The sequence below is a fragment of the Rhamphochromis sp. 'chilingali' genome (genome assembly GCF_963969265.1).
Source record: "Rhamphochromis sp. 'chilingali' genome assembly, chromosome: 5".
NCBI lineage: Eukaryota > Metazoa > Chordata > Actinopteri > Cichliformes > Cichlidae > Rhamphochromis > Rhamphochromis sp. 'chilingali'.
In genome coordinates, this window is record NC_137932.1 from 23062743 (window position 1) to 23088302 (window position 25560).

Genomic DNA, 25560 nt, shown 5'->3' on the forward strand with positions numbered 1-25560 from the left:
GCAGGGATTGTTTATCACGGGATCGTCATTTACTGTGTACTCCTCTTTGTTCGCAGGGGCCAGCTTCGCCAAGAACGCGTCCTCCTCGTCAAACCCCAGATTCTCGACGCTGTCGACCACAAGTCCCTTGCATACACAGTGTTGTCTTGGTACGACGCCCTGGGACACACTAAGGTTAGCTACACCCATTGTCAACATGTCCACCTCGACGTCAACATCGTGTTGATGTGTAGTCTCCTCACCGGTGGTTGTATTTGAATTTGTCGTCTCGTCGATCGGCTTGTCCGGTGTCGACACGAGACCCTCGTCGACTGATTCTGCAACATCCGTGAAAGTAGTGTCACCGTCCTCCAGTGTGCCACGGAGCGATTCTTCTGTGTCACCGTGGTCCGTACTACTACTGTACACGAATAGCGAATCGCACCACAAATCAAAGTCTCGGACGTTGCCGTCCACCAGCGACGTCGCCACGGGTCTAATTGTGTCTGCGCTCAGTTTGCCCTTAATGCTGCTGTGAAGACCGTACGCTATGTTACCCAGGTACTCGAACTTAGGCCCCGTAGTAGCATCGGCCTCGCGTCGACTGGCTCGACCGTGATGTTCGGCGAACCAACGGTCTCTGCTTTCTATAGCCATCTTCACGGTTGCCGGTAGCAGGGCCGTGCGACGTACGTAAGGCAGCTGTGTCAGCATCTCGGGCACGTAAAGCTGCACCAGTCTGAGGCGGGTGTGTTCGGCGAGCATGTCCCGAAACACCAAGCGCGTGGCCTTTGACATTTCCCCGCTTCTGTACTCCACGACCGAGTCGGCCGCGTCGGAAATGTCAAACGTGCGACACAGGCACTTGTCGGCGTCGGACCCCGACTGTAACAACTTGCTCCGTAACGTCGGGTGAGCGTATATAGCCGATAGATACACCATGAGATACCAAGCCGCGAAATATAACAGTCCTCCCGAAGTAACGCAGACCAAGTCGCACGCAAGAGCCGAGGCGACGGCCTGGCTAGACCGAGACAGCGCCGTGACCCCGCACGCGGCAAAGCTCAGCGTTAAAGTCGAGCTCAAGAGGCGATCGCACGAGCTATCGCCTCGACCTGCAAAGCAGGGCACGAGTCCGCGGTGAAGCGCTTCGACGATCGCCCCTCTGTCGCTCTCCGTCATCACCCCCAACGACACGAGATTCCCCAGTGGACCTAAGAAGTAAATGTCGTAGTGTTTGCGATCCACGTGCCAACACGGGCCCGCTGTCATGGGCAGGAACCGTTGCAGCGTGCGTTCGGGTAGGCCTCTCCAGCCCCTGGCCAACAGTTCAAGTAAGTACGCCGGGCTCGGGGCGACCGGAATGGCCAGCGCTCTAAATAACTGGTAACAAGCCCTGGTGGAATTCACAAACACGGGCCACAGCTCCGTCGCGTAGCATTTTCTCCCAGGCGGCTCGAACGTCAGTTGATCTATCGCGGTTTCCGCGACTCTGGGGAAACACAACAGAATGGCTAAAGTCACGTCCTCCGGGTCTTGCGCTCTGGCTTCCATGGCAATCGGAGCCACGTCCATCACATCCACTGCAGTGGATATGTCGGCGTATAACTCTTCCGTTACCTTATCTGTGCGACGCGACAGCTTCTCGCCAATGGAGTATCTAGCGTTTGCGCGTATTTTACTCTCGAGCTCGTGGTCGGGTTCGTACGCTTGACTGGACGACGACGGCGGCAGCGGCGATTCGTCGGACATCTCGCGTGCTCTTGTAGATACGTGGTCGTTTGCGAACATAACCACCAGGGCCTCTGCGTCCTGTTGCTCTCGAGGCTTGTACACATGGTATCCCACGGAATGCGCCACCGTAGCCAGGGCCCAGTTTTTTAAGTTTTCATCATCGGACCCGGGGCGCTCTCCAAAGTTTATGCCGTACAGGATCCAACATAATTCTATCACGGCTTCGTTTCGCACAAGCCAATCGCCTTCCCCAGACGCTTCTACGGCGGCACACTCTATTAGAAACGCACAGGAGGCCAGAAGACGAGCTCTGCACAGTCGACACTTTACCTTCGCTATAGCAACCTCTGCTACGCGGACAGCATGCACAGCGGACCAAGGCGTGTAACCCGACAGTCTCATTGAGCGGAGCACGAGGCGTGTGATCGCCGTGTGCTCGTTGCCGCACGCGTCTCCACAATCACGCAGATGCGTGAACATCGGGCATCCTCTGGCGTCTTTGGCAACGCATTTGTAGTCGTAGAATTCTTGAGCCCAACCTAACTTGAGATCGTTGTTAGTGTCCAGTGTGTCCTTGCGTTCCTTCACCCAGCTCGATCGCAAGATCACATGCAGCACGGGAGCCAGCATGGCATCGCATGCGAACGCACCGAACAAATCCACGGCCCAGGATAAATTGTCAGTGTCCGCCAAGTAGTCGCGAATCAAGCCTAGCAATCCGTCGTCGTTCTTCTGCTCTATCACCATTCTGTTAAGCTCGGGCAGAGCGATGCATGCCAAATACGCGCCCCGTAGCCGTAGAATCGAACGCAAGCATTCCTCGGGCGATGACAACCAGGTGCCGTTGGGTGGTATGTCTTGTAGATGTATGTCCCCTTTCAATTCAACCACAGTGCTGTCCGCCACGTACCACACGGCCGTGGTGGATGACTTCGCCACTGCCTCACCAGAAGCGTGCTCGCTGATCCCCGCATCTACGTAGGGTACCATGGCTCCGGCTGTGGCTTGGTCCAACGACACGCATATCGCCCCACCTTTCCATTCGTAAAACCCTTGTCGTATCGGTTCTTTGCATACTTCACAATCCACATCATCATCATCCTCCTTTGGCCCTTTAGGTATATCCAACACCAAGTAGTCACACTGACTGTCCATGATATCGTTGCCTTAAACAATCACATATACAACAGAGGGGTTATTAGTACATGTCGGTAACGTGATCTCCAGTACCGCTCGCACTTCCACTCACAGGGCGCGTTTCCACTGCGGCATTTCGGTCAGTGGAATTGAACGCAACCCTGAGTTTTCACCAATTTGCGTATCTGACACACAAGCAAATGTCTCTCGTGTAACAGCGTCTTGGCAGAGAGCGATCCCACACCAACTAACGTGTCTAGTACCGCGAGGTCGCTCCGAACGTCCAAGTACAGGTCAGACATGTGAGAATCCGAGGCGCATTGTTTCGCATCCAGGTCCAGTCTCTGTCGCATGTCTTCCAGCAGTACTTCGAGATCCTCTTTGTGAACACCCTGGTCCCGGGGAACGCGTGTCAATTTGAGGTTCAGAGCGTTCAGTTTCTCAGCGCAGTAATCAGCCACAGAGCGCGGCGCCAGGCGCTTCGACCTGTCGATTATGCGGCGTATGTACGCTCTGGCTTCACACCAGGGTTCTCCGTGTTCAACACCGGGTCTTCCCTCGGTGTAATTCAACAGTTCCATCACCGTGATGTCTTTGGACACCTTCGCGCACATTTCGCGCCAAACTTGTATGTATCGCACATACAGATCAGCGTATCTGTCTAATATCAACCTGAGCGCATCTGCGTCGTTGTAGCAGATGTTCAGGGCATCGTGTACCGCGGCGATGTCAGCCGTCGTAGACTCGCCGTAGGACTTTGGCGAGCAGGCAGCTCTCGTCGCGGATAAGCGTACCATTTCTCGAACTAGGTTATTGCGACCTAAGGCCGCCTGCACCATGTAGTACAGACGCTCATCGCTACAGTCTACTTTGAGCTCGGGGTATCTCTCCAAGACTTTCTTGAAACCCGCCATGAGTTCTGAAACGGTTTTCGTGTAGTTGTCTAACGTCCTCCTGTACTTTTCAGCCGATGATTTGCAGTGAGCATCGTAGGCCTTACACCGGTGGCACGCTACTTCGTCGTTTGACTTGCGCTCTCTGTGGTAGCTAGAGGTGTTATGTAAATCGGCTGGTGGCCACTTAGCAGGCTGCCACGCGATCTCAACGTCCCGATCCACACTTTTGTCCGGCTGATGATGCAGTTCGGATGGCGAGATGGTCATGGTTACGTCGCTGTCGCTGTCATCAAAATTGAGAAACGGTCCGCTTGCGTTTGGCTGCCCGTGTGATTCAGCTGAACTCATATCATCATCGTCATCATAATCATAATCACAATCATCACCAACATCAACATCATGAGCAGACCCTTGGTTGCTAAATGTCATAGACTCTTCGCATTCCGGCGATTGTCCGTCTGTTATTGACACTGCAGTTTCCTCAACCGCCAATTTGTATTTATGAAACACAGCATCAATTGCACTAGACAGCAAGGGTCGCAGCGACCCGGAGTAGTCGAAATCAGCATGTCGCTTCCAAAGAGAAGCGGAGACGCCAGGTTCGGTCATGATGGTAGCGATAACCTGCCGGAGGACAGGAAACACAACTCTGTGATCATTCACAACGGCAGACCCCACAAACGGCCGCCTCGTATGCATGATAAATACATAACGTATGTGTACACGTGCCTAAAGCGAGGCAAGCTACAGCTTGTCGACAAAGAGTTGTCACATTTGTTTGGACCAAATAACACCGTGTACCCTAAGCTAGATCCCATCTGGATGGCGAGGTTTCTAACTAGATGCAAAATATTTTACGATGACTATGTCAGCAAACACATACGCTCGTCTAGCTCCGTGCTCTCTAGCGACGGATTGCTGCTGTACGAAGCGAGAACGGCCCGCAGCACCCACACCGTGGCGGATGACCGCGGGCGCATTGTGCGACTTCACAACTTTGCAGATCCTTACGAAACCAGAGAATTATCGTGTGAAGAATGCGCTCGTTTTGAGGAGAGCACAGTCCTGTTTGACAATGCGGCGTTTGTGAAGCGTGCCGATCGAGCGGTTTTGTCTCTGGTCCTATGTGACGGCTCGCATCGGTCCCTTCACGAGCCGTCTGTCGGTATCTCGTGGGATGCGTATTTCACAGTGAAGGAAAAAGACATACGTGGATTGGAAATGGATTCTGAGTTCGTGTACACCGCAGACGGCGTGTGTCTGTATATGATGGTGGCCTCGTGGAACACGTCGGTGTGTTTGGTGTTTGACAGCTCTTGTCGAACCGATACAATTCGGACACTGTGCGCTTTGGCCCTAGGCGATCCGGAGCTCGGGAGCGCTTTCACGCTGCGGTGCAACATACCAGAAGGAGTACGAGATTTGGACCTGAGAAGCATACAACCGTTGCGGGCTGCCGACAACACCCTAGTTAAGCCAAACATAGGGCACGTCGATCAATGTCGGCGTGGGGATGCGTCGAGTGTACAGAGAGGCCTTATGTGTTTAGAGGAAATGGTCAGGGTGCCGGCGGGATTCTCGATCGTAGCCGAAAACGAGCTAGTTGTAGTGTTGAGACACATACTACGAGACGCTGTCATCGTCGTGCCCAAGGACACTTGTTTGGAAACGAACCGGACCGCAGACTGCCCTGATTCTGTCGTACCCGAGGGTTGTGTAACGGAATGGTTTTCGTGCAATTACTCTTCGTTTGTGATACGCAGAGGAGTCCCGGGCGTGCCTCCGCTTGCTATATCCACTGCGCAGATGAGCGGTGACGCTCCCACGTGTACCAACGGCACATCGGCTAAAGTGGCAACGCTACGCGTGTTCCCAGCTACACCTTCCAATCGTGTAGCACCAACAACACGCCGTGGGTTTCGCGGTTATGCGTTTGACCACGCGGTGTGCCTGTTGCCAGGCTCTATGTCAATTGTAACCCAGAAACGATTGGAGATTCCCAGTTGCATTGCTATCATGTATTCAATTCTTGCGTTCAGAGGCCTGACTCTGAACGACAACACAGAGTCGTCAAACACTCCGACTGGTCTTCTCTTTGCCTGGAATGTAGAGTTAGACGAAGCTAAAGTTATCACGGCGACTTATCTGTCGTTATCCGACTCGTTTGTCCTGCCTACCGACAGTACGTTTGAACTAAGGGTGGAATCGCACGGGAGCTTGATGAAACTACGCAAGATGCTATCCGCTAACCCCAGGCCTTTGGTTTCGACCGTGAGACTGCATGTGCCGGGTACCGAAAGACCAATGGCACCTGACATAGAGCAAGGTTTGCTCGACGCACAAGAAGCACTGTACTTTGAAGGCAAAGAAAACGGAGACGCTACTACTACTACTACTACTACTACTACTACTACTACTACTACTACTACTACTACTACTGCTGCTGCCACTGCTGCTGCTGCTATAACGGCCGAACACGCTCAGGGGGCAACGGATCGCGATGAGGACAGAGCGTCGGATCGCGTTCTGCCTTTGACAACAACAAAGCTGAGATTTGGATCGCACATGATTCCGACGGGACACTGTGTGTTATTTGGCCATGGTGTTGATGACAGCAAGTGCTTTGCACGTGTGACCGTTGGTGTACGCACATTGGGTCTTTTGAACGTAAAGATATTGAGAGCGTGTGGGGTGTTTCACAAGAAGCACGGGAGCGGGAGAGCTGTGCTCCACATACCTCGGACAAAGGGGGTCGTTCCAAGACCCAAATGGCTGGGTGAAGACACGGTGTTAAGCGACGACCTGTGTGTGATCGAACTCAACGGGAGTCGCGCCGACGGCCTACCGGCTCCGTTGATGGAGCAAACGGGTTTCTTCTTTCAACTAAATTATTCCCCGTCATCCCCGTACGAGCGGGCGCAACAGACCGCATCGGAATGCCTGGAGGTGACGATGTCCAGGATCGAACAAGCTATATGCAGCGACACCGCCAGAGGCTACGAGGAACAAAGACTCGTACGCCTATTCAAGTCTGCGCACGCGAAATACGAACAATGTCTATTTGACGTAGAGACGGAAGAATGCGACGATCCGTCGGCGTGTCGACGAGAGACGATGTCATGGATCGTGGCGGCTAAGAGACGAAAACCTCCGGGGGTGCGCGAGGAGAAAGCCGTCATAGGAGACGGTGAGTTTTTCCCTTTGATCCACGTCGCCGTGGACTCGGACCGCGACAGGATTGAGGAAGAGGAGCTGCTATCGTCTCCTCTAGCCGAATACAAACTCCACCTGTCCCGTAAGTCCCAACCGGGACGGCACGCGATGGCCCGAGCCGACAGATCCGTGGGCGAGTGCGGTTGCGCGTACGAGGCCTGTTTGGACGAGGCCGTGTTACTCGGACACTGCGTCAGGGTGACCGAAACGGCGGGCGCTAAAAGGAACTTCGACGTCAGTGCGTGTTTGACGTGTTTCTACAGATCGGTGCATCCCTGCGTGCCCGACATGAAAGTAGGGGACATCGTGCTCGATTACGAATTCGTGGTGCACGGTAGAGGCCGGCTTCATCCAGTGTATGCGCTTCTTAGTCATTTGGCTCAGAGTTGCAGGGTCAACTGCCTTCCCTCGTATAGACTGATAATCCTGAGTAGGCACAGGGGGGCGTCGGTATGGACCAGGGGCACGGACGAGACAAACTCTCGCATGTTGCGAGCCAACACGGTGGGCGCTTTCCTATGCGCCCAAGATCACAGATTGGCCACGCTACTCGCGAGATGTTGCAACCCGACGCCTTTGCTCTGCTCGGAATTCTACAACGGCTGCGGCCTATTGCCTCGCGGGGACGAAGAAGAGCTGCTTCGGGCAGCGTATTCCAGAACCCTAGGACCGGTGTTTGAATTTGAACAGGTCGACGCTTTCCCGGGGAAAGTCACCACTAGCTTGGGCGCGTGGCGTTTTCTGCGACTGACGACGAAATCCTCAGATGTCAAGCGGTTCCCGGGTATAACTGTTGTGGACGGCCACACCGTGGCGTTCGCCTCGGAGTCGCCGTTGTTCTACCTCAAAGGCGAGGGTCCTTTGGTGCAACACTTGGAATCGGTCGCGGTGATAGTGGACAGTAGCTCGCAGTACAGGACGGACGTACTGAGAAACGAGACACCCGACTGGCCAGATCCTACTGTCATACAAGACCCCATAAGACGTAGGCCTAAACACGCCGTCCTCGACGAGATGTTCATGCGGAACGGTTACAGGGACCCGTTGGAGGTATCTAGTGTGGAGCGAAGAGCGTGGTCTTCGCTCGTATGCGCGCAATGGACTTTTGTCAAGCGCCGCGACCGCGGCGGTGTGGAACGCGACTGGGAAAACGAGTATCCTGTATCTCAGAGCCTAGTCAGCGTAGGACCTAAGGACTCAGGTGTTGCTGCTATCAGATGGCTATGCGGAGCGCCACCTGAGCGTTTTTGCAACGGAGTGGCAGCGTTGCAATCCGAGGGCAGCGCGCTGGATCGCATCGAGTTACATTCCGAGATGGCTCGGCTCAAAGACCCGCTCGTGTGGCGAGGCTTCGACATCTTGTGTTCGCGCGTGATGGCCTGTCCTGCCGAAAAGCTGTGGTCCACGGGTCTCTGTACAGTATCGAACCACGCGCTGGATGCGTTCGACGAAAGATCCACGGTTCCCGCGGCGCACCTCGTAACGATAGTACACTCGAACGAATGGTACGCCCGTCCTTTGGGCACCGGCGACACGGCCGTCGAGTCTAGCCTTCTGTTTTCTGACGCGCAGGTTTGTTCAGCCGCGGAATTCGTTCACGCTTTGGCTCGTGTGATGCTTTCTGGGACCGTGCACGAAGAACTGGAGATTAGGTGCTTTCGCCAGGGAGTTTACGCGTACATTCAACGCTCTGTGGCTTGGTTCGCCAGAGCCGCGGGGCCGTTTAGGTCCCGTAACGTGACCGTGTTTACACCAGAAGCCGAGCGTGGCACCAAGCCGTGGACGCATACCCTCCCCGCGGGGGTGGATGTTTTGAAGTCCAGCAGAAGCAGTTACATCGTATCTTGTACGTCTCAGTGCGCCGAGAGATCGGACGTGAAAGCGATGCTCGCTAACGGTGTGGAAACCGAGAGGGTGAACAGCTTCGGTAACCTAGTGTTGCACGCGGATCGCAAAAGCGTACAGCTCTCACGGCAACAGAGAGAAGCCGGACTGCATGTAGCTGTCGAGACTCTCTACTGTGACAACGCATCGCACGGCGCCGAAACCGGCGACGACTTGGACCGAGTGTACATTTACTGCGATCGTTCACTGAAGCGTTTTTGTGAATTCCACAATGTGCCTAAGGGGATACGGGGACCTGAACTGTGGGCCAGACCTATACCCTGGTCTAAGACCAACCCGTCGGCTTTTTGTTTCAAAGTATCTCAGTTGAAATACAGATGGGAGTCTGGGCTCGATGAGCCCACGCAGGTTCCCGTTCGCGACGCCGGCGCTGTCCATTCTCAGTACGAGACGCAAATACACAGGTGGCAACGGTGCGCCTCGGACGGCATGCTCGTCCCCAAAAAAGCTAGGTTTTGGTATTCGGTAGATCACAAAAGATCTTTCGCGAGAACGACTGAGCGCTCTTCGGTCAGCAAAGGCGAATCGTGTGAAAGCGAGGACTCCGACGGTCGCCCTCGGGCAGACCCGAGGCCCGAGGACTCGGATTCGGTGACGTTGGGCTGCGAGTGGTACGACGAGGCTGCAGCTGGTGTGCTGGTACTCAATTCTCACATTGCCATCGAGTTTACATACGCTACCCCTGCCACCGAGGGACACGTGTTCTTCGACCCCGTCCACAACAAGGATTACGCGGGAGTAGTGCAGTTGCAGGAGAACGGGAAGTTGATCAAGTTCTACAAGCCGTACAACTACAGATCTCTCACCTGCGACTTGTACACCGTTCTGATGTACGGATGCGGGCTAACGCCGGTGTTTGCGAAGGAGAGTGGGATCGCGCACTCGGATGCCGCGGCTGACAATGTGCTGAATCTAGCCCTGTGCGCCGTGGCGGTATCCCATCACATAACACCAATGGCCCGCACCCCGTGCAGAACCGTCGCAGTTGTTACGCCGGGAGGTCGCGAGCAAGCCCTAGCAATCGCCAGAGACATTAACCGTGTCGTCGTGGTGACAACGCCTCGTATTAAGCGAAGGGGAATAATTGCGGCGTACTCCTTCAAGCGGCTACCCGAAACGCTAGAGACTGAATTCAGAAATGTGGCTCTCCCTAGGGCTATAACGGCAAGGTTCAGCAACTGTCCGTGCCCCACGGATTTCCTATGCCGTGTCGGCGTGTCTCTGTACAGCAAACTGATGCAACATTGGCCGCATCTCGCCAAACGAGGTGACGTGAAACACCCTACGAGTTCGCGAGACCCGAGATGGATGGGCCTGAGTTTGTGTCTCGCCGAGTGGGAGAGGAAACTGTCGATAGCGGACAAGTTGGCTCCGGGGGCGATAGAGTGTGCGCTTCGAACGCTCCGTCGACCACGCTAGAGCTTTACGACATGGCCTGTCGAGGCAGAATAACGGGAACGATCGACCCCAGGCTGATAGATTTCACCTCGTCCTACAGCGAACCCAAGTCCTCCGCGCGTACTCCGGAGCAACCGACGGATAAACAAGTCGGCGAGTACACGCTGTGGCTTACGATCCAAGCGCTAGAGAGATCTCACTTCATGCTGTCGAATCAAGCTCAACCGATCACGTTGTCGGCGGCCGTGGACGTCTACAGAGCTTTACTGCGGGACTTTGTGACTTGCTCTATAGAGGAGACCGTGGCAACGCTGGACCTGTTACAGGGCTTTTTCATAATAATGCTACGGTATCCGTTCATGCCAGAACTGTCGGTGGACACCAAAGAGTGCCCCGAGTGCTATTTTGAAACCGAGATCACGATGGACTCGTGGGAGCAAGTCAGGAGGCAGATTTCCTGTTGTCACTTCACGCTCAGACACGAACACATACCTTACGCGCGGGACGAGGCGCGACAAGCGAACGTGAATTTTCACATCGACGGAAACGGCGAAATGTGCCGCCTGGGACCTCGTAGAACCATGTTCATAAATCAGGGAGCCGACGAGACGAATGAGGGCGAGCGCGTCGCGAACCCGGGCAAGTTCGTCGAGCAGATAGCGATGCTTAAGAGACGAGACGAAACGATTAAACAGAAGACGATGGGCAAAGAAATATTCCATCAGCTTTGCTTGCACACTCGAACTCTCCGGGAACTCGAGACGCCTCGGTATCTGAGCGCCTATCCCATCGCGTCGCTGTACAGGTTTTACGGCTCGCTGAACAGAAGCAGACAGAGAGCGCAGCTGCTCTCGGACCACTACGCACTGACACCCGTGGACAGGACCGCGGTGTCCGTGAAAACGGAGGACCTCCGCATGAATCTAAAGTCCATCTCGACGACCGGCAACAACGACAAGCTACTGTCGTACGTGTGCATGGCGATGATAGGACCCCTGCGTAGATACAACCCCAGGTACGGATGCGTGGCCGACAGAGTCGTGCTATTCAAACACCTGACGGCGTCCGGCTTTCCCGTGGAAAGCGCCTCGATGCTGGTGAAGAACGTGCTATCGGTGAAGCGCTCGCTCATGGTCGAGTCGACCCTGGACGCGGCCCTGGAGTTGCAATTGCGGAAAACGCTAAATCCTACAAACTATAACAGAAAGGTGTCGGCTCTGATCTGGTTATTCTCGCACATCGCGGCGTATTGCACGCTTCGTCAGCTGGACCATGGACACGTGCGCATGGGGGACTCGCCCGACGAGATGGACGCCGACGGAATCTACGTGTTCGACCAAGACCACGTCGGGATTAGAGTGTCCGGCGGAACGCCGGCCGCAGCAGCAGGCGATCGACGCTCAGTGCCCTGGGCCTCGGCCTACATGCCCTTCTCACGCATTCTGGAACTGCTTGCGTTGCGGGATTGCGCTAAAGAAAGACTTTGTTGACAAGATATCGATGTCAGAACCCGAACATTGTTACGATACACTCGTTCAATGCGGCTACATGCCTCTGACCGTTTTGGTGAACATGAGATGGAAACGAGACGTGTTGGAGAAACACAACGCGGCGCTGGCGGAAGACCACGCCGTTCACATCGAAGACCTTAGGCGCGAGTACGAAGAATCAAGACAGTCGAGACGGAGGCGCAAACCTTCGACCGAGCGAATGAAAAACACCGTGAAGTGGAAAAGGCCGGTGTCGGCTGCCAAAACGCCTAGAAGACGGCCAAAGAAGAGGACGGGCCGATGCGGCCCGTGAGCCCCACGGATTTTGCCGTTGTGCATACCACCCCAATATGTACATACTGTGTGCATGTCTAAGGGTGGAATTGTTGTTTGTTGTACTGTATAACATGTATATGAACATGTATATGAATCTAATGGTGATGACAATAAAGACAACAAAGAAAGTAAAAGACACCAGTCTGTGTTCATGACACGATGCTTTATTTTTTTTGTTTTTTTTTGCTCACTCGCTCACACATCGGGTAAACATCATAACGTAACATGACATTACATAACATACGGCGTGAACTCTAACACGGCGTGTGTAGGTCGAGCATCCGACGCGTAACTGTCACTTTCTGTCCAACTCGCTCGCCCTCGTCCTCGTAGTATCCTCCGTAACACGGGCCTTTTCGTTTTCTCGACGAGAGCCTTTTGGTTTGCCGCTCGGTAGCACGGTCGGAGACGGATCCTTTCTCCGCGGTCTCCTCCGTGTGCTGTGAGCGTGGGTCGTTGCATTGTCCGCCATCTGCGAGGTCTCTGTCGTCCATCTCTTGCTGTAATACTGCGTTTGAAATGTACGTATCCAAGATCGCGCTGACCGCGGTAGGTAGCCTCTTTCGCTTGTCCGGGTTCGTCAGATGCACTCTCTTGGCGAACGCCGCGTCGTTGGCGTGACGATGCACGTGCGTGGATAAAGTGGACCACTGATTGTGCTTAGTTGTAGTTTTGTCAAAGAACATGATCACCAGATTTCTGTTGTCGAACATAGTACCCAATACACGATGCTTTAAATACGGGAAAAGGCAGAGGGAGACCATGGCCACCATCGTGTAGAACCCGGTGCGACTTGCGTGCTTGTCATTGTATTTGCCGGCCAGTTTTCTCATGAACCGGTTGATTTTACCCTCTTTGCAATCGAAGAGAGTCGACACGGCCACGGCGTTGCCGAACGCCGCGTCGCGAATTACGCTCAGATGTTCCCTCGAGCACCTCAGCGGAAAGGCAGACCTAAATGCTACCTCTTTGGCAAGGGACAGGGTAATGGCCATCCAGGGCGAGCACAACACTCCGATAGAGGTGCTGGTTGACCCTCTATCGTAATGTACATGGCGGTACTCGTCGGAAAACTCCCGGGTCAATAGCGTGGCGAAAAGCGCCACCGTCACCGGCAACGAAGCCGTCAAAATCATCTGGTTCAGGTCCGTGTTACGAGGCGGCGCTGTGTTCTGTCCGGACGTGTACTCCAGGCCTCCGTATCCCAATTCCAGGCTGAGGTCCCTGGACGGCATGTGGTACGAGGCTCTGAATTCCACTTGCGGTTTGCGGAACACCAACAGTTGTTCGACGGGGCACTCTGGCGGAGGCAACCTCTTACGTTTCGTCCAGTCCACCATGTCGCGCACCAAGGTACACCCCGGGCCGGAGCACACGTGTCTACTACAGTGATCGTGACACACGTGTCCTAGGGCCTCGCTGCTGCTGAACGTGCATGCGTTTTCGACGCAATAGCTCACCCACTGGGGATCGTCTATTAACCCCATAGGTAGGAGATTCGCACCCGGATCCCTCGATCCCATCGCCGTCTTCTGTGTGTCTGCCCTTCTTTTCCTGTCCTTTTTTTCCTCCTGTCTTGTGTGTCACGATTCCTCTGTGACCGTTGCATGCACGTTCGCCGCGATTGCGATGACGCGCAGTTGGTTCTGATCGCACTTTGTCCGTGTGTTTTTGTGCTTTCGTTACAGGCGAGTAGGGGCCAGAGCGCCGATCTGATCTTGGTAGACGAGGTGGGATTCGTCAGCTCCAAAGTGCTACTAGCCGTTCTCCCCAATATAGCGTTCAGGGGACGTAAACAAGTGCACATCACCAGTCACGTCAACAACACCCCTTGGTTGAATAAAGTAGCAGACATCCGAGGGGACGACGGGGAACCCGCCTATCACGTTGTATCGCAGAGCTTCAAATGTAAACACCACGCCAGGGACCCGGACTCCACCTGCGTTTGCATGGGAATCTACTGTCCACAGCACATTTCCGTAGACAGCCATCTGAAGCAACTGATGAACATAATTGTGCCTAGGGGCTTCGAGAGCGAGGTGACGGGTAGCAGCAGCACGTCCTCTTCGGACACCAAGAGCGACACGACTACTCCGTTCGAGGCTTGTATCATAAACAAGTTCCTATCCAGCAACTGCGTGGAGTTGGAACGCATGGTCCAGAGTAGCGTGGCCAGGGCCTACATATGCATGGACCCCACGTTCGGCGGAGGCTCCAAGTCCTGCGCCGGAGTGTGCTGCGCCGTGGAGCTAAGCGGCGGACAATTGGCGGTGAGTGCGGTCGTCTGCTGACAAGCCCGACACGAGCAGTTCGTCGAACACGTAGTCGTAATCCACCTTAGCCCGTTGTTGTTGTCGTCGTCGCGAGTCTCCCTGTGTGTCGCCCTGAGGCAAGTCGTCCGCGTGGAGGTCTAGCAGTGTACAAATGTAAGCGGTCACCCTGGCCTCCGATTGTAACGTCAGCGAGGTTTCGGTATCCGCAGTAGAGCACGACACCATGTCCATCACCTGAGCCCACGTTCCGCACGTACACTCTAAACCTGCCAATCTCATCATCCACCCCGTGATGGCGGTGGAAATGATTACGTGCAGATCGCGTCGCCCCCGCTCTCCCTGACTTTGTAACACAGCCATGTATCTCAGAGCACCGCCGCGGATGCCTTCTACGGACGCGAAAGACGCCAATGTCATATTGTCGTAACTGAGAAAATTACATTGGGCTATGCAAACGTGCACGAACCGCTTAGGCACTCTGTTGCCCAACGCCAGGGTTATAACGTCCGACAGCGTACAAGGCACGGTGGGCCTGACGAGCTCCGCGGCGTGACGGTGCTGCGCCTTGTACGTAGACGCCAATTTGTCGATCACTAGGATCCTGGCAGGGGAGTACGAGACCAGTTGAGCATACATGGTCTTAAGTTGTCCCAAGTCCATGTTAGAGTAGAACGTCATGTTGCGGCGGTAGGCGGTGAACACGATCATGAATTCGTAGTGCGATATCACATAGTCCCACGGAGCAGCGAGCAACTGGCGGATGTCTCTTCTGCACATCTCACACGTATCGCAAAACATTGTGTGTCCGCAATCTACTCAGACCGACAATGATGTGTGTGTGTCGATGTCCTTTTCTTTTTTTTTTTCTTTGCCCTTACAGGTGGTGGGCTTAGAGGAGTTGGAAATAGCGGACCTGGATCAAGTGACTCGCGTGTACTCGGCTCTGCTGTGCGCTCACGTCAGGCTATTGAAGGTACTCATGCCCAGAGTCATGTGGAAGGAAGTTCCTGTGGTTATAGTATTCGAACAAAACACGTACGTCAACGCACTCGTGGACGTGAAGAACCTGATGGAACAATCGCTGTTGGGTTCGGGGTCTTTGATCAAATTCTACAGCAAATGGTCTCACGTCAACAACAAATACATGCTCGGGAAACACGTCAGCGCCAAGACCAAACTCGACATGGTGCTCAGCGCGGTCTCCGGCATATGCAAGGGTGCGCTTTGTTACTGCGACACCGTGATGTCTCTAGGCTGGGCCGTGCTTTCCGAGGCCACGAAGAAGACCAACGCTGTAGAAATGACTATGGGCTACACCAAGGGTGCCGGTTCCAGCAACCGAATGGGTTCGACTATGAACGTGGGCATGTACAAGCGATCTCGCAGGGGTGGCAATCTCCCCACAGCTATCACCTCGAGCGTGCTGGAGTCGCACGATGTGATATCGTTACCGGATCACAGGTTGACGGACAAAATGCACGCGGAGCAGGGCAAGTTGCTACTGGGTAAACTGAGAGAGGAAATGTCCATGGTCACCATAACAAAATCACAGAAGGGCTTGGATGTCGTAAGCACGGGCGGCAAAAGGTCCGTGGACGGTCAGTACACCAGAGACGACATGATTTCAGCTTTCCTTTTGTTGTGTCACACCAGAGAAGAGTTACAACAAGGGGGCGAAATGGTCCGTGTGCAGGGCGAAGTGTATTACAGGTGAACGATAGACTGTGTGAACCTTTTGTTGTTGTAGAGTATAGGAACCACACTGCCTAATTCATATGTCACATCGAAATAAAACGCTCGTTGAGCACATCGGTCGGTCTTGTTGTGTGGTTTGTTTGTTTTTTGTTTGTTTTTTTTTTTGCTTGTGTGTCTGACTGTAGGTCGGGGATCCGAACTACCCCAACCCCGAACTACCTAGGTCGGGGTTGGGGAGGGGAGGGGGAGTATTTTATTAAGACTCATATATTCCGAACGACAAAGACAGTAATAGGAGCCACAAGTATCACACGTTAACAATAACCTCGGTGAATCGACAGGGAACGATATGACAACGTTACGCCTTTCGTGTTTTTGCCGTGTTGCGATGTTACTGTGCGCCTTGTCCCTAGCTACGGCTCTCATTACAACAGGTATGTAGTCACTTGCAATGTTTAAGTGCAATGGCCTGATTGCACACTCTTGCCTTTGCTTTGCTTGAACGCTGTCCATTGCACGCCAAAAGTAAGGTTGTCACCTTTCGATCGTACCCCGCTGTGTGACTACTCAAATGTTTTTTTCTTGCCATCAGATCCCAAACACGTAAGCGCGACGAGCGGACAAGATGTCGCTCTTCACTGTGAGGGTCTGAGGCGTACCAACGGCAACCTGATCGCATTGTGGACAAAGGAAGGACACGCCGATGACAGTTACGTGTTTCACGTTTGGAATAAGCGTTTAAGGGAGACCAATCAACACGCAGACTTCCACGGCAGAGTGCGGCTGATGGACCCATCCATGAACAACGGAAACGTTTCTGTGATTGTAAGGAACGTCAGTGTGGCTGACACAGGGTTGTACTCGTGTATGGTTCTGACAGGTGAATCCAGAGACCCCACAGAGCTTGAATGCCTTATCGTCCTCACAGTCACAGAACACGGCGAGTCCACAATGGACGAAGAGCTCACGATCTCAACAGAGATCCCGCTACATTTCGACCCCACGACCGAAGGACACGGCGAGTCCACAATGCACGGAGAGCTCACGGTCTCAACAGAGATCCCGCGTCATGTCATGCCCACAACAGCAGCACACGGCGTGTCCGCAATGCACGGAGAGCTCACGGTCTCAACAGAGATCCCGCGCCATTTCGACCCCACGACCGAAGGACACGGCGAGTCCACAATGCACGGAGAGCTCACGGTCTCAACAGAGATCCCGCGTCATGTCATGCCCACAACAGCAGCACACGGCGTGTCCGCAATGCACGGAGAGCTCACGGTCTCAACAGAGATCCCGCGCCATTTCGACCCCACGACCGAAGGACACGGCGAGTCCACAATGCACGGAGAACGCACAGAGATCCCGCGTCATGTCATCCCCACAACCGCAGGACACAGCGAGTCCGCAATGCACGGAGATGGTGCATATTCGCGTTCTACGCTATCCACACGAGGCTCCGTTGTGATAGCCTCCCTGAGCATGTTGGCGTTCATCCTGGCGGTCTAATGTTTTTGCAAATGTAACATAATATAGGCTTGCTACAGGAGCAGCTTGCTTGAAAGTATGGCAATTGTGTTATCACCAACCGCAGGACACAGCGAGTCCGCAATGCTTTCCTTTTGTTGTGTCACACCAGAGAAGAGTTACAACAAGGGGGCGAAATGGTCCGTGTGCAGGGCGAAGTGTATTACAGGTGAACGATAGACTGTGTGAACCTTTTGTTGTTGTAGAGTATAGGAACCACACTGCCTAATTCATATGTCACATCGAAATAAAACGCTCGTTGAGCACATCGGTCGGTCTTGTTGTGTGGTTTTTTTTTTTTGTTTTGTTTTTTTTTTGCTTGTGTGTCTGACTGTAGGTCGGGGATCCGACTCACCTAGGTCGGGGATCCGAACTACCTAGGTCGGGGTTGGGGAGGGGAGGGGGGAGTATTTTATTAAGACTCATATAGTCCGAACGGCACAGACAGTAATAGGAGCCACAAGTATCACACGTTAACAATAACCTCGGTGAATCGACAGCGAACGATATGGCAACGTTACGCCTTTCGTGCTTTTGGATGTTGCTGTGCGCCTTGTCCCTAGCTACGGCTCTCAACACAACAGGTATGTAGTCACTTGCAACGTTTAATGGCCTGCATTGCACACTCTTGCCTTTGCTTTACGTGAACACTGTCCATTGCACGCCCAAAGTAAGGTTGTCACCTTTCGATCGTACCCCGCTGTGTGACTACTCGAATGTTTTTTTTTCTTACCATCAGATCCCAAACACGTAAGCGCGACGAGCGGACAAGATGTCGCTCTTCACTGTGAGAGTCTGAGGCGTACCAACGACAACCTGATCGCATTGTGGACGAAGGAAGGATACACCGATGACAGATACGTGTTTCACGTTTGGAATAAGCGTTTAAATGAGACCAAGCAACACGCAAAGGAGACCAAGCAACACGCAGACTTCCACGGCAGAGTGCGGCTGATGGACCCATCCATGAACAACGGAAACGTTTCTGTGATTGTAAGGAACGTCAGTGTGGCTGACACAGGGTTGTACTCGTGTACGGTTCGGACAGGTGAATCCAGAGACCCCACAGAGCTTGAATGCCTTATCGTCCTCACAGTCACAGAACACGGCGAGTCCACAATGGACGAAGAGCTCACGATCTCAACAGAGACCCCGCGGTATTTCGACACCACGACCGCAGCACACGGCGAGACCACAATGCACGGAGATGGTGCATATTCGCGTTCTACACTATCCACACGAGGCTCCGTTGTGATAGCCTCCCTGAGCATGTTGGCGTTCATCCTGGCGGTCTAATGTTTTTTGCAAATGTAACATAATATAGGCTTGCTACAGGAGCAGCTTGCTTGAAAGTATGACAATTGTGTTATCACCATTCATTCTGTATCATGTGTTTAACGCATACTATTTGGAAATAAACAGTATTATGTGTTTTTTGTGCTCCCACGATCACTGTGTTCTGTGTCAGTCGGTCGACGACTTACCCCCTTATTCTCACAAACACACTGGGGGGAGGGGGGGGGGTCCATAGCTACATTACTCGGCCGACCTGGCTACATTACCCGGCCGACCTGGCGACATTACCCGGCCGACCCGGAGTATAAGACAATCCACCCAAGAAACAAAGTCTCATCCAACACAGCTTCTCGAGTTACACCTCGTACACAAGCTATGGCTGTGCACCATTACCTGACCATCTGGAACCTTGGACATTTGTGCGATCGGTTTAAAAACACGTCTTTCGCGACCTTCTTGGGCATGACGCGTCACCACGCTCTGCATCAATACGGTGAAGAATTTGCCGAGCGCCATCAAAGATTGTGTAACCAACTTAGAAGCGTGTTGTATTCAAAACGACTTATGGATACAACGCACGAGAACTCTTTGCAAGCGTGGAACAAAGTCCAGGGCCGGACGACTGAGGCTACCTGCATTGAGACTACGTCTGCACTGGCTCAAGAGACAGGGGGCTATCCCACAGAAGGGGTCGTTTCACCCATGGCGCAGCTTGCCGTGTCGCCAGTGCCACCCAGAGCTCCGGTTAAAAGTCGTCTCGGGCTGAGACGTCGAGACCGGTCCGATTTGAAGCGTGCGGGCGGCAAGGACCGTATTCGCAGAAACCTGTCGTACGAGTTTGAAGCTGTGAATATGTACTATACGCCACGCAGGAATAAGCAGTACACCTCGAAGGGGACTCGGGTTCCTGTCAAAGCCAGACTGGGAGCCCCAGTGAAACTTCGTGAACCAAGTATGTCTCACCGATGTGTGAGACGAAGACTTGAGTTGAGAAGAAGACTGGACTTTACTTGTACAATGCAAGACAACTAATGTATGAAGATATTGTAACAAGTGCATATGACAGTTATTTGACTGACAACAAATGTACGACGATATTGTACCAACTGCGGCACGTAATAAAAAAATTTTATTGTCAACATTTAAACAGCAGTGCGATTCTGTTTGTTAGTGTTCGAGTAAACATTGGGTCAAATGATTCACACATACACAAAGAAAAGATTTTATACATTTTATTCAGCAATACCATCAAAAATAGTGACTGTTAAACAGAGACGCGTAGATACATGCAGCAGGTACAAATGGGAGGCATCGAGATACCAAACGCAGCCTCAACGCACGACCCAGAGACAAGCACAGTAGTATTATGAATCACAGCATCTCCAAATAGGACGCTTGCAGTCCCTTGCAGGCCGTGTAACACTGTCTACAGTCACTTCTCTGCGCTGGCTGTGTCGATCCGCTAGTAAAACAGTGGTCTGTTGTTGGGCGATCCTGCACTGTGCTTGTAGAAACAGTCCGGCCCAAACACACAGTTGCCTTTGAGAAAATATTTGCATGTTATTTTGGACAGAATACTCGTCTTGTAGAGGCTGATGATCTCGTTCTTTTCGTCCTGATCTGTCACCCAGCATTTAGACGGTATGAAGTAAAAGGACACAGTCCGACATTCAGGGCATCCCTTCGCCGCGTTGTATGACACAACATCTGTCTTTCTTCTCCAGGTTCGTATACAGTGCAGGCAGAAGCAATGTTGGCAGTTTGGTAAGATGGCAAAGACGCGCTCCGAGGGATTCTGTTTGGTAAGTATGACGTCCATGCACACACCACATGTTCTGGCCAGGCTTTCATGTACGTGGTGCTCAGACTTGACATACATTCCTTCACTGAAACGACCAACCTCGACCTTATTTCCTTGCAAAGCCATAGTTGTTTGACATTAGAGCTGCTTCTGTATATATATGTGTGTGTGTGTGTGTGTGTGTGTGTGTGTGTGTGTGTGTGTGTGTGTGTGTGTGTGTGTGTGTGTGTGTGTGTGTGTGTGTGTGTGTGTGTGTGTGTGTTTGTTACACTGTTCTCTCTGTGTGTGTGTGTGTGTGCGTGTGTGTGCGTGAGGTAGAGAGAGCTCTAATCGTCATCGCTCTCCGCAGCGGACCGATAAGCTCCTCCGGAGCGATGCTGCACGTGGGGTCGTTTCCCAACAATAGCACAGGGCTTCTTTGGTGGGATCTCAGGGTTGACCTTGTGCGTCGAGGTGAGTTGTCTGTTACGTTCGGCTGCTGTTTGTTCGTGTGCTAGAGTATGCCGAAGTGGGACGTCGCCGGGGTTATAGAGTTGCTGGTGTCGATGATGTTGTTGCGGTGTAATATCACGGAGCGTCAAGTGTTCCTGAGCATGTGTAGCGGTATACCTCTGTTCGTGTTGATGGGTACTATTCACCTGTGTCATTCCACTAGGTTGAGGCTGTTGCTGCTGGCGCACGCCGGGAACGCTCTGGTGTGCGATCATCATCGGAGGAGCGGAGGGGAAATTCGTGGATGTCACAGATTGCATCCAAGACGTTGGGATGTCCGTAAGATGCAGCGTGTGCTCTTTGTGAACTCTGCCAGCCGAACCGTGCTCCGCTGCGCTGACACAGTAACGGAAAAGGAGATATATGTAATATCTAGCCAGTTTCCTCGCGTCTACTGCAATACACTGAGGGATATCCGGAGGGTGGGATCCAGCGCTCTTATATTCCATCGCATGCAGGGATTCTAAGTCGGATTTCGGGACGTACAACCCATCTACCTTTGTCCACATGTCCCTTAGAAGCTGTAGGCCCATCTGAAGTGTCCTCACATCCCTGAACGAGGCGGCGTGCAGGTAGCCCGTGGCAGGCGAGCCGCTCATCACCAAACACTCAAACAGGTTGGCTGTCGCTGTACCCGAAAACGTGATCTCTCTGCGAGAGTTCATATTTATTTACCTGTCGAGAGAGAGAAAGGACGGAAGATTAATCTGAATTCGCTGTATTTCAACGACCCGCAGCTCTGCCAATGGCCGCCCCTGCGCGCTCCGGCAGGGGCAAACGATACTGCGACTTGCTTTTGGATCTGGTCGAAAAATACAGTCCGTTTCACGTGAGGACGTTTCGTTATAATGATCTACAAGGGATACTGTCTGTCGTCTCGGAGACCGGCCGAAGCGGATTCGTGCCAGGTCCCAGTTGCGACACGGTGGCCGAACTGGAAAGATATATACGAGAGGAAGATCGGAGCGATGTGCAGCTGTTAGCCATACAGGAGATAGCCGTACAGGAAGAGGTTAAAATCAGCAAGCAAACAAAATACCTCCTGGTGTACATAATAAATGCGATATCCAGTAAGTACAACTCTGTGGTGGTGTTTCTCATGACTAACCCTAAGATTACGGCCCCGTACTCTAAGAATGTCAGCGACCTACTGGACAATACAAACCGGCTGATCAAAACAAACACCAGACGCACTTCGTTCCTACCCACGTTCACCGCGCAACCATACCAACAGATACATCCGAGGATCCAGGGCGATCACCCGATACTCCACGTGCATCGACCACAAAGCTACAGTTCACCCGCGAAAGAAAGAAAGCGCTCCAGCTCGCTAGACAGTTTCCATAGAGAGTACGTCGACGTTGCTGACTGTGAAGCTACTACGGTAAACCCTTGGTCCGTGTACAGCGGACTACCCAGTAACCTGCAGTGTTCCATTGACATTCAGCAGTCAATGCAAGATCCCAGTATGCTGTTAGGCCGAGGCGGGTTCGGCATCATCGTGGAAACCTCCAACGTGCAAGTTGCAAAAGTTAACATGTTCCCAGAAATGGCAGACTGGAGCCTGCCGTTTATAGAGGATCAGTTTTACCGATACGCGCACATCGCCACTCAAGTGGAAGAAATCGCCATAGGCGTTTCGATGAAGCACCCAAACATACTACGTACCTTTGGAGGATATTGGTGCGACATACCGCAGTATCCGTTAGGCGGCAGGGCCGTGATCGTGATGGAGAGAGCCCTATTCTCCTTACAGGAATTCATGGCCAGGATGAACAACCTGCAGAGGCTCGAATCGAGCACCTCCACCGACAGCGCCGTGCACCTGGCGCTGATACCCATTGTGGAATTGGATACATTGAGAGGACTGGAGTACCTACACGCGAGACATGTTCAACACCGAGACCTGACGTACAGAAATATCCTCGTGTGCCATCAACCCAATAGAAAACCGGTGGAGCTGTCATTTAAGATCAGCGACTTCGGCACAGCCTGCAACTACTCGACTCCAGACCAGCAACGGGGCAATCGAGTGCACACGGCCCCCGAAGTGCTTTGGTGCCTAAATTCCACCACGGCCAGCGATGTGTTCAGCTGGTATTGTGTCATGTGGGAACTGTACACGGGATCCCCGTTGATAGAATACAGGCGTGCTCAGACGCCGTCCGAATTCTGTAAGAAGACCTACGGGGATAGCCTCTCTAAACTCGTCGGCGTGTACACGCCTTCAGACCCCACGACTGCATTTCAAAGCAACTACATGAAAGCGTACGACGGCGCGACGCTGTACGGCAAGTACGGACACTCTAGGCCCACCACCGCAACCATTGGGTGTACGCTGGGTGAAATGGGCCGCAATATTCGAGACAAAGCTTTCGTTAACATGGGCGTGCTTTGCATCACTTTGTTTCCCCAAGAACGTAGCACGCCCGGCGAGTTGTTGAAATTGAACCGTTACACGTATTTGAACGATGACGTATCACACGCCACCTCGCCGGTTCACGTAATCCCCAGTAATATGCAGGTCGGCCAGTACAGAGCGACGGATGCCATCGTAGCAAACGACTGTGTCCCCGACCAGTTCCGCATACTAGTGCAAGAAAAGAAGCTTGGGGTGTATACACACACGAGCAAAAGGTACTACGGCATAGACTTGATACGCTTATCGCCGGATTTACAACCCAGTCCGTGGTATAGAGAAAAAGAAACAGCGCTGTCCGATTGCGTCAGAAAGGCATGCTCCGAAAAGCGTAGAGCTGGCGAATCGCTGGAAAGTACTCTGGAGACGCTCTGTGCTGCAGATGCCGACCGCGTAGGGGCGTTTCGTCCGTGTGCAAAACGAACACAGGCCGCCGCGCAGCCGGGTGCGGTGCCCGGCTTTCACAATGTCACGGCGGACGCTGCCCTTAGCGGCCAACAGCCGAGCGATAAAACGGGGGGGCGAGCGCCTACGGGTGTCGTTGCCGCGGAGGACGCGCTTACCCGGGCACCCTCGGTCCCACAAGTGCCCGCTGCGTACAATGTAGCCGCTGCGGGAAACCGTCAGTCGACTAGGCCGTCTCTCAGTCAACCCAGTCGCGTCAAATGCCTTGTTCGTACTAAGCAGACCAAAGGCGAGTCCGACGTCACCATGGTCATTGTCACGAACCCCACGGAGGACGACGTTGCGTGTTTCCAACGCGACGTCGTGGAAAGAGCATGTCGGCTGACAAAAGAACATCCCTCATTGTTTGCCGGACCTAGGGAATCTGTGTACAAGCAAGCTAAGGCTCATGGGCTATACGTGTTTCAATACGGTCAGTTCTTCAGATCCACCAAGATGATCAACTGGGTGTTGCAACAGGGAGAATCCTTTTATCCGTGCTTGATGCAAGTTCTCTTGACATTGAAAGCTGCCGCCGAGAACAACGTGCTACCTACGAACATGGCAACCGAGCACCTACTACTCGGCCGAGGGGCTGTGATGATCGACATAGTGGGTTATCTGAGCGCTCACTTTCCCCAGCCGGACCATCAACAGTTGCTAGGTGCCCACAGCCCGAGAATTACATCTGTGTGTTTGGAACTACTTAGTAAGCACGAGCCGGGATCTCCCGCTGTGCCATTTCTAGAGAAATGTCAGTCTTCTTTTTCAAATAGCCAAGACATAGAGCGTTTGGTCACAGAGTTGAGCCAGCGGAATGTTGCCAGCGCTATCACAAGAGTTCAGCCCGTTGTGTCATCGCTAGCGCACACGCACTTTACGTTCAGAGAATATTTGTCCGACGTACCAAATTGGGTAGGCTCGAGGGTCGGCGAGGCCAACTTGAATAAATGTACAGCTAAGGTTCTGGTGTGCGGAAACCCGACCCGTCTTCCGTTCACGAGGTTTTCTAAGACCGCGTGCCGCCCGGACTCGGCCCCCGGCGCGGCTGATGCGACACTTCACCACAGCGGACTCGTCAAAGACCTTGTGCGAAACATTGTCTTGAGAGTAAAGGCTAAGGCGCTATGGGATAACGCGCTCGCAGTTACCACTCTGGACTGCACTCAGGGTCTTACTAAGATCACACTAAGACCTAGTGCACTTTCAGGAGTGCCAAGCTTGGACGAGCTGAGGCGAGATATGTTTGAGTCCCTCGATCTACTATGCCTGTACACTCACGACAGGGCAGCGCTATTGGATTGGGCTCCCGTTATGAAAATCACAAAACATGTCACGTTGACTCCCCTGTCAAACTTCAGCTCGTATCACTTCAAGATAATTATACTACTAGTGCATATTGATGCAAAGGAGACTACCAAAGGAGCAATCAAGACACTGGACGAACTGTTTAGGGGTGTGCCACTTTACTGCACGACGGACTATTGAGCATTGTCTGCCGCGCGCAGCACGCAGGATAAACAAC

The 25560-nt window shown here is 53.1% G+C and overlaps 1 protein-coding gene across 1 annotated transcript in view; it reads left to right on the plus strand.

Annotated features, from left to right (window-relative positions):
• LOC308396871 (uncharacterized protein) overlaps positions 1-21862 on the plus strand; it is a 33085-nt gene extending 11223 nt beyond the window's left edge. The window contains exons 3-5 of the transcript XR_013971633.1: positions 57-174; positions 15242-15334; positions 20604-21862. The gene's annotated coding sequence lies outside the window, so the exon portion shown is untranslated. The remainder of the gene's footprint in view (positions 1-56; positions 175-15241; positions 15335-20603) is intronic.
• The last annotated feature ends 3698 nt before the right edge of the window (positions 21863-25560 follow it).